Source organism: Chiloscyllium punctatum, chromosome 12, assembly GCF_047496795.1.
Source record: "Chiloscyllium punctatum isolate Juve2018m chromosome 12, sChiPun1.3, whole genome shotgun sequence".
NCBI classification, from domain to species: domain Eukaryota; kingdom Metazoa; phylum Chordata; class Chondrichthyes; order Orectolobiformes; family Hemiscylliidae; genus Chiloscyllium; species Chiloscyllium punctatum.
In genome coordinates, this window is record NC_092750.1 from 37,443,433 (window position 1) to 37,456,107 (window position 12,675).

A 12,675-nucleotide genomic window follows, 5' to 3' on the forward strand; every position below is an offset into this window, starting at 1 on the left:
GCTTCATTTCAAAATTTCAAACTTAAAAACGCGTTCAGAATGAGTTCTGATGAAGGCTCACTCGACTCGGAACGTTAACTCTGATTTCTCTGCACAGATGCCATCAGACCTGCTGAGCTTTTCCAACAATTTCTGTTTTTTTTGTTTGTGTGTCTTAAGAATTATCCACTCTGTTTAGTTCGAGGACTATCTGGGTGCAGTGTCAGTCTTCAACTAAACGTAGTTTAAACGAGTTTTGCAATGTCTGGAACTCCAAGCGATGATAATGTGACCTCCAAAATCAGATGGACTGACGGCCCTGACGAAGGAAGTTTAAATAAGAAGCCAGGCAGAGCTGTGTGGCCAAGTGCTGGCGCCGCATCTTGTGTGCGCGGTGATGGAGCACGGTGTAAGCTCCCAACGCAGTGAAATGGAAACACTGGCCGTGCTGCAGCGTTCAATCCACAGACTACATTAGTTCTGCCCCGGAAGTGTTTTGAAATGATTGCAAGACATTATCATCAGAAGCATTTTAACCTAGATTCGGATTCTGGAGCTGGTTTCGCTGCAGTGATCTGACAGAGAGCGGTTAGTGCCTTTTACATTCCTGACAATATTTACAGGTCACACCGATTAGAAAGCACAATCGTCTGTGCCTTTGCATCACTGACTACACAGCACAATGATTAGTGACTTCGCATGTTTTGGTTCCAGCACACAATATTGACACAGGGTGAAATCCCTTCACGGACAAACATAACGAGATTTCTAAGGACAGGGTGTTGTGTAAACCATGCGGGCCGGGGAGGGGGTTATTTCTGTGAGTTTTGCGCCAGTTTCCCTGACCGCTGCTCCTTGCTGAGGGTGTCAGGTATTGACTGCTGTTTAATGTCTCAGGGACCGGCACCTGCTCTTGGTGCATGGCGTTTATCGTTTGGACAGGGTTATGTCGAGTTACTTCAAACGGATACCTTTGTCAACGCAATGTTGTCAAATATCAAATCACTAAAGGAGCTTTGCTCACATCCACGTGTGCTTCTGATTTTTAAAAATTCAGTTTGTATCTTGTTCAAATTGCGGGCCAATTCCATTTCTGTGCATTGAACTTGCCCCCAGCGATATTTGCAGTTATTCCTATTAGATGAGCTGAAGGGATCAAAGCGTTGCATGGTCAGGCATGATGATATTTAATGACAGAAGAGGTTCAAAGGGCTGAATGGCCTACTCTTCTCTCTTATTTTCACTAATCCAGTTGATGATACCAAGCTAAGTTTTTGTTTAGCTTATAGTAGTTACTGGAGCCTTGAAGTTAGCTGTCAAAGCTGCTGTATATCTCTCTCTCTACAGGGTTTTCTCTCAGTGTTTTTTCCTCTTGAACTTGAGAAACATGGCATGTGAGACGATCTATTTTACTGATTATGCCTTTGCTAAAGGTGTGTTTAAAGGATCTTATTATAAGTTGCTGTTAGTAGTTAAATTTATTATTTGTTAAGTTTTCCAATAGAGTTATACCAATTCTTTCTTTTCTTTTTATTCTTACCCTATACAGTTAAAATATAGTGTTGTTTTGATTAAAGCTGAATAGTGTCACCAGTTGAACTACATCTGGAGCACAGCGCCTTTAAATGAGATATAAGGGCAAAAGTGAGGGCAGCATCCGAGGAGCAGGAAAACTTCCTGATGAAGGGTTTTTGCCCAAAACGTTGATTTTCCTGATCCTTGGAAACTGCCTGACCTGCTGTGCTTTTCCAGCATCACTCTGATCTAAACTTTAAATGAGCTATGTTATGTCTAGTCTATCTCCTTGATATATTTGAAGGGGTTTGATCTGGTCCATAACAATGGGGAAAGTAGAATAGAAAAACAATAGCTTTCTAGTCCCCATCACCCTTCTTAATCTATATACTATCTTGATATTGTTAATTGTGCAATCCTCCTCTTATGTAATCTCTCCATTATGAGTTTGCTTGGTCTAGTTGAAGCTGAGAATCACTTGCAAAGGGATTCCCAAATCCATTCGATTATCTCTAGTGTTCCACGCAAATCTTGCATTAGCCCCTACTGTTGCGTATCTATATGTTGACCCCCCCTTAAATATCAAGCCAAAACACCTCTGATTTCATTTGGACTCAGATGATACCCAGCCAAATCCCATTGCTGCCTTTCTCAATTCCACCACTGTGTCATGTTTGTCAGATGCTTGCCCACCATCCAGTATGTGATTAGTAACATTATTCCAATGAACGATTGGTAAGACCAAAGCCATTGTCTTTGCTCCCTCTCATAAACTCCTTTCCTAACTATTGACTCCATTCTTCTTCATGGGATCTGTCTGAAGTTGAATCAGATTGTGAACAACCCCCCTTGATGTCATGGTTGACCTGGATTTCACCTTTTGATAGATTCCTTCACGACCAAGCCTTGTCCATCTCTGTCAATTCCTCTGGCCCAACAACACCTCAAAATATCTGTACTCTTCCAATTGTTTCCATGACATATTTATAATTTTTAATCACTCCACTATTGGCAGTCATGCCATTAGGTGTTGAAGCCCTTCCTGGAATTCCTTCCCTAATTGTCTTCACCTATTTACTTTTCTTTCCTCCCTTAAGAAGCTCCTTAAATGTTAACTCTGATCAGTTTGGTCTAAATTCTTCATTTTGTGGTTTTATATCAGATTTAATTTGAAAATACTTCTTTACAGGACATTTGGATGTTTTCACAATGTTAGAAGAGCAATATGAATGTAAAATTGTCATTCATCTATTTTTAATCAAGATGAGGAATCCTTTGTTCTGTTGCAGCTGAGCTCAGTTTGACTGCATTGAGGTGTAACAATGAGAATTAATGGGCATAGATGCTGTGCTTTTTCAATCTTCAACTTTTACCATTGGGTGATAATACAATGTACTCTTCAATTAAAATCACTCAAAGTTTTAGAAGTTCCCACCAGATCCCCCAGGTTTGGTGTTACATTTGCAGCTCAAGCTGTTCTGTCATTGGAGTTAGAAGAAAACTTCTTTGAGTGGATTTCTTGCCTTGCTTGATTGGGCTAGGGGTTCAAATTGTGATTATGCTGCCATTCATTTACTTGATGTACACTTAGAATTAGTTGCCTGTTGCCAGACATGACACTATAACTGCACCCAAAAACATCTTTCTTGGTTCTTGCATTTTTCTACCTCTTAAATTTGAGGGTGGCATGGTGGCACAGTGGTTAGCACTGCAGCCTCACAGCGCCAGAGACCCGGGTTCAATTCCTGCCTCAGGCGACTCTGTGTGGAGTTTGCACATTCTCCCCGTGTCTGCGTGGGTTTCCTCCGGGTGCTCCGGTTTCCTCCCACAATCCAAAAATGTACAGGTTAGGTGAATTGGCCATAGTAAATTGCCCGTAGTGTTAGGTGAAGGGGTAAATGTGGGGGAATGGGTCTGGGTGGGTTGCCCGTCGGTGTGGACTTGTTGGGCCGAAGGGCCTGTTTCCACACTGTAATCTAATCTAATCTAATCTAGTCATAAATTTCTTTAGAATAATATTTCGGGCTGTAAAGAAACAGATTATGAATACAGTAAATCTATACAATTGATGACTTTCCAAAATGGCGAAACAACTGCTATTTTTGTAATCACAGCATTATGTATAGCTTATCGAATATATTAGTTGTTATTCTAAAGCTAGGTTAATGCAGTATTCAAAAGTAAAAATAAGGAATTGTAAAATGTTAATGGTTAAATTGGTTGGAATCTCTGGCCTATCTTGGGTATTAGTTTCTCTCATGAATGTTCAAGAAATGACTTTCTTTAAAGATTAGGTTGCTGAAACTGTTTGTTGACTGAGCTGTTCACTAGTCCTTTGAGTAAGTCAAATGACAGTGTTTCTGGTACACATTAAAGCTGGTAAGTACTTGGCTTTTTGTTGTCTGCATTCTATCTCCAGTTTCTAAGTTGGGCCTACTGAAGGATCAACTACCTTCTATTTATTATCTAACAGTAATTTCTTTGTGTTTTAGGTGCAGTTTATTTTTATCACTTTGGCTAGGGCCACTTATGTAAATTGCAACTTGAAAATTAATAAAGGGGATGTTCAACTTCAAAGTATGTTGTCAGAACTTCAAAACACATCACACATTAAAAGTAGTGCTTAGTATTATTCTGTGAAAGTTTGTTTTGGTGTAGGTTTGTCATGACCACAGCTCCGGGTGGACTCAACATTGCTTCAGAGATTATTAGACTAAAATTTGTGAAAACATAAACCTATTTGTTGCAGAAAAATTGTGGCCTATAAACACTAGCTTCATAAAAACATAATAACCGATCAGAGTGTAACTGTGAGAAGTTAGAGAAAAGCACCAGTGGAGGAAGATGAATGGACTGTTGTATATATGTGTTGTTTCTCTCTAGTTCTCTAGATTGTTAAGTTGTGTCATAACATGATGGAACTTTACTCACATCTTCTAGTGTACAGAAGTACTTCTCAACACGCTCGACCAGGTTCATGCAGGAACTCATCTGCTATCCCCCATCATACTTCACCTTGTGACAAGTCAATATGGCTGCTCTTTCCCCGCATTCCCATGTTGCTCCCTTCATGTTGGCACTCCTCTATCTTCCCTTCAAGCTGACACCTGTTTTCACCTTTCTCACCTTGCAGATTACAATAGTCTTTCTTTATCCATTCCCAGCTCCACATTGATTAGTACATTATTCTGTATTTATGGAAAAAGTAACCTTCTGTGCATATCATATATAAACGGCAAAGCTGATACTTATTGTGCATCCATACTCAATGTGAGAAGGTAATGGAGGCTCATCTTGGGATATCTGGTGCAAGAGTTTCAGTTTTTTTTAAAAAGGGAGCCCTGAATTTTCACCTAGCCACAATTGAAGAACAGAGTTTATGTTCAAGTCAGAAATTTTATTTTGTTGGAGGTGATATTATTTCCAATTATTTGTTACCCTCAATCTTCAAGGTAGTAGAGGTTATAGACTTGGCAGGTGCTGAGTGAGTTGCTGTAATTACCTTGTAAGTAGTTTACAATGCAGCCACTGTACAAAAGCAAAATAGTTTGGAGATTAAAAATATGAAAAATAGAAGGAAAATAAAAGAGATGCTCAGTGGACCAGGAAGCGTTCCTGATGAAGGGTTTATGCCCAAAACATCAATTTTTCTGCTCCTCAGATGCTGCCTGACCTGCTGTGCTTTTTCAGTACCACACTCTTGACAGGAAGCATCAGTGTAGAATGAAACAGAGTTAACATTTTGAAATGTTTAATTGAATTTGAAATATATCTGGCCTGCTGAGTAATTTATGTCTATAATGCAGCCTAGAGTGGGTGGATATTTAAACAAGTAAGTAAGCTGCCAATCAAGCAGGCTGTTATTCCTCATGGTATTGAGCTTGAGTGCTGTTGCAGCTGAACCCTTCCAGTCGAATGAAGTTTATTCCATCATATTTCTGCTATTATTAGTCGGTAATGGAGAAGTCAGAAGATGAGCCATGCAACATGGGAATACCTAGCCTCTGACCTACTGTAATACACGCAGCTCTGTTGTGACTGGTCAAGCTGAGTTTCAGGTCAATGGCAACCCCCAAGTTATTAGTGGTGGGGGTTGGAACTGGAGCTCAGCATTTTGCTGTCATCAGTGAACACTAATCAAGGTGAAGCAAATGTAAAAATGGCTGGAGTTAGAATGAATGGTCTGCTTCATTGGTACTTCATTTCATTTGAAAAGTGTGGCAATGTTCTTTGTTTTAATCTGTTTGTTTTGGTTCAATATAGGATTTTGTATCAGAATACATTTTAAACACTTCCAATCTGCAAGTAAAGTGTATCCTCAGATTGGAAGTATTGGTGAATTGGAGAGTTTTAGAATCAGGCTTATTGTTGGAACGTTAGAGGTAATTTTGGATAATAACCTGAGGGTCAGTCAGTTCCATGTCCATATCCTTCTTGCTGCACTTGAAGAAGAACAAGAGCTCTCCCTGTTCTGTGACCACTCGCCTCCCTCAACACAACCAAAAACAACACAATTAAATCTTGGAATTTTATATATAATGTATATGGTTGGAAGCTTTTGAATTCTGTTGTGGACAGTTTTTCTCTCCCTTTTTCTCACCACCTGTCCATATCAAGGTTCCAATTTAATTTTCTTCCATTTTTTAAACAGTAGTGGCACATTTCCCCAATGCCCCTCTGAACTCTGACTTTGTAAAGACTTCACTACACTGTTGTAAAGCTATACAAGAAATAGGAGTTTCTGTTTCACATATTGGGGGTGCCAGTGATGAATATTTTGCAACACAGACACACAAACATGCAGGAACATAGCCAATCAAAGTAGATTAATAGATAATTCAGTTAGTAACAACTGAGGGACACCTGCTTATCAGTGTCTTTCCTTTTAAGATGAATTCCGAAAGTCCAAACTGGAGTCAGCAGTCTGCAATCCCTTTAAGGATAGTTGGCTGTTCAAGAATTGTGGTCAGTTTCTTCTCTTTAAAATTTCTTTGAAGGACCTCTGAAGAATATTTCTAAGATGTAATTACTGATTTGCTGATTTTACAAAAGAAAGTTGATCAGAGAGCAAAATTTGAAATTTTTCTCACTGGACTTCAGAGGCTAGAGGCTTTTCCTTTATAGTTTGGAGTTAGGGGTTTTGATATCATCAGTGGATATTTTATGAAAGAGTCAATGGATAGCTATTTCAAAATTGTGTAATTATGAGGCAGTTGGATTGAGCACAGTGCCAGTCATGTGACCAAACTTTTTTAGGTGGTGAGTGTTCAGCAAAGTGAGGAAACAGTTAGCATCAAGATAAAAGCTTGCATTGCAAATAATCACCTATCTACAGTACATCTTAAATAGAGTGGAGCTATTAACATCTTCTTACAGAATAGGGATAACCTATAATTCTTTTACAGATGCTCCTTTCTGTAGCAATTTATAACACAATAGTTAGCATTTTGACTCCATCACTAGGTATCTGAGATGTTGATTGGCTGATTTTGACTTCTGGGAAGTTTTTAGAAGATTACTACTAAGTCTGGTCACATGATTCTAGTAGCCATCTTTGTTGGACTGTTCCATGTGAGTTTAAAACAAGTCACTAAATATTTCAAAAATATTCATTAAAGTTGTATTTGTAATCCATTTGTGAGTGAGAGTTTGTTAACCATTGTTTGTCTTGCACTTGCATTTACACATAGCTAGAGTATCTTTTGCAATGACTTCTCCTACTGCTCCTATACCTCATTACCATACAGCCTTTGGTAACGTCATCTAAAGATATAGTATTAGTTTGTACAAGTAGACTGACAGTACCCAGCTTTAATTCACCACTATTCCTCTTGACTCTTTTATGACTGTTGAATTATTAAACTGCTGGTCAGATGTTCAGTACTGGATGTGCAGAAATTACCTCCATTTAAATACTGGGGAGATTAAAGTAATTGCTTTCAGTCCCTGCTTTAAACCATCCTCTAACTACCAATTGCATCCTTCACCCTGGCAGTTGTCTGAGGCTAATCTCAGTTTATAAACTTGGTGTCATATTTGACCTGAATTGAATTTCTCAATATATTTGTCTCAAGATTTAAAAAAACCATTTCCACCTGTAACAACCCCTTAGTCTGCCCTTGTCTCAGCTCTCTGCTGCTGAAAATCTCATCCACGTGTTTGTTACCTCTAGAATTAACTATTAAAACACATTACTAGCAGGTGTCCTGCATTTTACCATCTGAACACTCAGTTTGAATGTTTTATTCCTCACTCATGCCTGCTGACCTATACTGGTTCCCAGTTAAACAGCCTTGATTTCAAAATTTTCATCCTTTGCTCTTGCTCCCTCCGTGACCTTATCCTTTCCCCCTTCCCCCACCTAATCTGTCATCTGCAGCCCACAGGTTCTGAGATAACTGTATTCATATAATTCGGATCTGTTGAGTGTCCCTGATTTTAGTTGGTCCGCCATTGGTGTCTATGTCTTCATCCTGTCAAGGTGGCAAAACTGTGTAAGTCCTTCTCAAATCTCTACTCCCTTTTCTTAAGATGCTCCTTAAATCTCCCACTGACCAAGCCTTTGGACCTCTGCTCTATGTATATGACATCGTCATGTTTTGCTTAGCAATAACTGTCTTGAAAAGAATTTTGGTGTTAAGCATTCTTTTATCAATGTAGGTTGTCTCCAACTTTTGCTAATTATATGGAAGAACTTGTGAGAAATCAGTTCTTTAAAGAAACAGAAAACTAGTGGTTTAATCATTCCCATTGTGCTGTTTTTCCAAGCTAGGTTTTATCTCCGAAGTAAAACAGAGGACAGTTTGCTTTTGGTTTCTGTCTGAAACATCACATGCTTTTATAATTAATTTACTCTTTCAGGAAATATATACTCCAACTGAAAAAATGATGCTTTGGGTATTCTGTGAAATTTTCCATCCAATGACAAGCCTGAAACTACAGGCAAAAAGAGGTTACCACTTGCTTCAGCTGACATCATTAAGCTCAGGTTACTGCAAGAGTCAAGGGCCGTCCAAATGTAAAACTTAATGAAGGCAAAAAATATAACTTCATAGGTAAGAAATCCAGTCGGAAATTCAGAAGAAATTGCTTTGGCCCATGAGATGATGAGAATGTGGAACTGATGGACACAGGAAGTAAGAATCACGAAATGGTTACAATGCCAAAGAAGGCCATTTGGCTGGTTTGTCTGTATTGGCTCTTTATAAGAGCAACTCACTTTGTGTCACTTTCCCATCACAGTGAAAATGAAGAATGCTTTTAATGGGATACTAGATAAGCATGTGGGAGAAAGGAATAGAGAACTCTTTGAAAGAACTGTCCAAAAAGTCAAATTCCAAGCTCCCTTTTTTAAAAAAACACATAGGTCTTCAACAGCAAGTAGGAAAATACCATGCTTTCTGCCTTCATCACAGTTCCAAATGGGGAGTTACTTGATTTATCAAGCCTCTATATCAAAAAATTCTTGTGCTGTGTCCATTCCTTCCTTTAGAAGCTAATAAAACATTTACCAACTCTAGTCAGCATGGCTTTGTATGTTGGAAATCACAAACTCAGTTGGGTTTGTTTGAAGAGGCAACCACAAAGATAGATGAGGGCCATGTAGTAGATGTTTACCTGAACTTTAGCAAGGCCTTTGACAAGTTCCGCCTGGTAGACTGGTTAGTAAGGATAGATCACATGGGATCCAGGAGAGCCAGCCAGTTGATTAGAAAATTGGCTTGACAGTAGGAGACAGAGGGTGGTGGTAGAGGGTTGTTGTTCAGACTGGAGGCCTGTAACTAGTGGTGTGCTACAAGAATCTGTAATGGGTTCATTGTTGTTTGTCATTTATATAAACAATTTGGATGAGAATGTAGGAAGCGTGCTAAGTTTGTGGATGACACTAAGATTAGTGGCATAGTAGACGGTGAAGATGGTTATCTAAAAGTACAATGGGATCTGGGTCAGCTGGTCCAGGGTGCAGAGGAATGGCAGATGGATAATTTTAAAAATCGCAAGATGTTGCATTTTGGTAAGACAGACCAGGACGGGACTTACTCAGTTAATAGTAGGGCCCTGGAGAGTGTTGTCGGACAGAGAGACCTAAGGGTGCAGGTTCATAGGTGCTGAAGAAGGTGTTTGGTACGTTTGCCTTCATTGGTCAGAGCATTGGGTACTGGAGTTTGGACATCATGTTACAGCTGTATAGGGTTGTAAGGTCACATTTGGAGTACTGTATACCGGTTGCCCTGCTATAGGAAGGATGTTATTAAACTGGAAAGCTTGCAAAAAAGACTAACAAAGATGTTACTGAGATTGTAAGGTTTGAATTATAAGGAGATGCTGGAAAGGCTGGTCTTTTTTTCCTGGAGCCTAGGAGGCTGAGGGGGTGACCTTGAAAGAGGTTTATAAAATCATGAGGGGCATAGATCAGGTGGACAGCCAAAATTTTTTCCCCAGGGTAGGGAGTCCAAAACTAGAGGGCATCGGTTTAAAGTGAGAGAGGAACGATTTAAGAGGGACCTGAGGGGCAACTTTTTCGCACAGAGGGTGGTACTTATATGGAATGAGCTGACAGAGGAAATGGTGGAGGCAGATACACTTAATTTGAATAGGTACATGAATAGGAAAGATTTAGAGGGATATGGGCCAAACGGAAGCAAGTGGGACTAGTTCAATTGAGAAAACTTGGTTGGCATGAATGAGTTGGACCAAAGGGCCTGTTGCTGAACTGTGTACCTCTGTGTATGCCCTCTCCAATGGCAAACTGTGAATATGTACAAAGTGCACTGCGGCAACCGGCTTCTTCAGCAGCACATTCACTGGCTTCTAAAAGCCACAACCATCCCTCTTTATTCCAGGCCTGACTCCAGCCACTGGTGAATTTACCCCAATTCTCACTGACTTAGGTCCCTGGTGGCACACTGAGTGAAATGCTGCCTCGAAAGTGAAAGAAATCATTTGTAGCTCGCTGTTGTAATTCAGCTGTTGTGCCCATTTTTGGATCAAAGCTGTAATGAGGTCAGACCAGAGAAAAATGCTTAAGTAGGGAATGCATTTTTGATTCCAGAGCCAATTGTATGAAAAAGCAAAAGGAAAACTAAGTGATTACTTTGTGAGTATCCTCTCAACTCAGAATAATTAGATTACCATAAGCAGCTTAGGGAAGAACATTTGATAGAATCTGCTTTACTCTATAAACCACCTGGTGCATATTGATAAGCACAAAGTAAAGCAAAGAAATTGGTGACTTGTTACCTAGATATCGTTAAGAGCCTGGATTGAATGCTCTGAATCATGTGCTTTCGAGTGCATTTGCGAATTTGTTTAAGTCTTACAAAAATTATATTGGTATTAGCTGAAACTCCTGTAAATATTGGCTGACATTATGTAATTATTTCGACTAGAAGTAAGGAATGCATTTTTGGAATAATCTGGAATTAGATTATAGTTATAGATTAGAACATAGATTAGAATTTGAACTAAATATTGGGCCTGTCGTCATAAGTATTTTCTAATTTAGATATTAAAATCATGGTTGCCCAAGATGAATGACATTACCCAGGAAATCAACATCAGTTTGACTTTGCTGTTCAGAAGGATATAAATGATTGGGGTGAAGAAATTCTGCAGCACTTTGAGCTCAGTTTACATTTAAAATTCAATATGTTTTGAACGGTGGTCCTACTTATTGAAATTCCAGCTATTTCAATGAGGCCAGACGTTTTGTAACCAGAGGCTTGATCCTCATCTTCCAACCTTTTTCAAAACCTTATTTCTAGAACCTGCCAGTCACTTAAACATTTTTTGATCCACTTTGTTTTCAATTTGCCTGCGTCTGCATTGGGGTGTTGCTAGTGGTGGTAGATTTTCTGCACTTGCCACTATTATTGGACATTGAAAGTGGTGTGGAACATGAGGAGTGCTGTTTCCTGTCTGATAGAAGCCTTCGATTTGCTTTGGAGTGATCCAGCTTCCCCTTTTCCTTCTTTTCTCCAGTGAAGCTTCTGGGCTCAGTCGGGGTCTCATCCTGTAGAGAAACAGGAAGTGCTAAGCATGCCTAAACTCCACAGACTTTACTTTTTATGAAGGAACATAAAATCGCCTATGGTATTCTTTCAAACAGGAAGTCTAGATGAGGTGATGTATGAAGCTTTAAAGGGACAGCAGAAAGCTGGATGTGGTCATGGAAGATGGGAGAAGAGTAACAGATGAAAAGGTTGGGAAAATAGATGGGAGAAGAGGGTACATGACCATTACTCTCAGTCATTAAACAAGCCTATAGAGTTGTGCTTAATGTGTGCACTTCCATTTTGATAAAACCCACATGAAATGGGAAAGGAGACAATCTGGGAATAACCAGTCAGAAAAACCACTTGCAGTGAAATATGAGGCTCAAACTTGTACACCAAAATGACCATGCTCCAGAACGCTTAACAGATGCTACCATTCTGACATATTAGCATGATAGGGAATACAATTTGAATGGTACTTTCATTCACATCCTCATGCTGAACAGAACCATTTTGGGAAATAACTAGCATTGCCATTCCTGTTGATTTTTATCTGTCTCCAAGAATATGAAATTGAGCAGTATACAGAGATTAATATGACTGTCTAGGAGAAGTCCATTTCTGAATATCTTTTTGAAGAAAGGTTGGAGATCTGAATTTTGAGCTCAAGTTTATACCAGGGTGGGTGATCGAAGTTGAAATTGAAACTTAAAAATATGAGTGCCAGCTGTAGGATCACTATTGTCCAATACATTAGAATTGAGCTTGATTCTCAATGGAAGATATTTTGCAATATGAAATTATTTTTAGTACTAAGTTAATTTAGCATATGTGTTCTGGTAGTTTGGACTATTGCAGCTTCCCAAATTGTATGCCAAGAAAATCTTAACATAATGAAATATGAGTGATTTCCAAGAATCTGCTGAACGATAGGGTACAAAATAAAAATGAAGATATGTAGATTAACTGTAAATGTCCCTGTTATTTTACAATAACTGGAACTACTCTGTGATTAAATAATTCAATGTGAAAATAATGTATGCAGAACCCATGCACTGTTTTGACCTTTGGGAACAAATTAAGTGGTGAACTGAGATAGATAGGCAAAAGCAGTTCCCTTGCCTTCTAATTGTGTGTGATTTTCAGAACTGCTTGATTTATGTTCCTGCTCTGTGCTGAATTATAG

The 12,675-nt window shown here is 39.1% G+C and overlaps 1 protein-coding gene across 1 annotated transcript in view; it reads left to right on the forward strand.

Annotated features, from left to right (window-relative positions):
* The first annotated feature begins 218 nt into the window (after nt 1-218).
* The window catches only part of abhd6a (abhydrolase domain containing 6, acylglycerol lipase a), an 82,020-nt gene continuing 69,563 nt past the window's right edge, over nt 219-12,675 (forward strand). The window contains exon 1 of the mRNA XM_072582397.1: nt 219-567. The gene's annotated coding sequence lies outside the window, so the exon portion shown is untranslated. The remainder of the gene's footprint in view (nt 568-12,675) is intronic.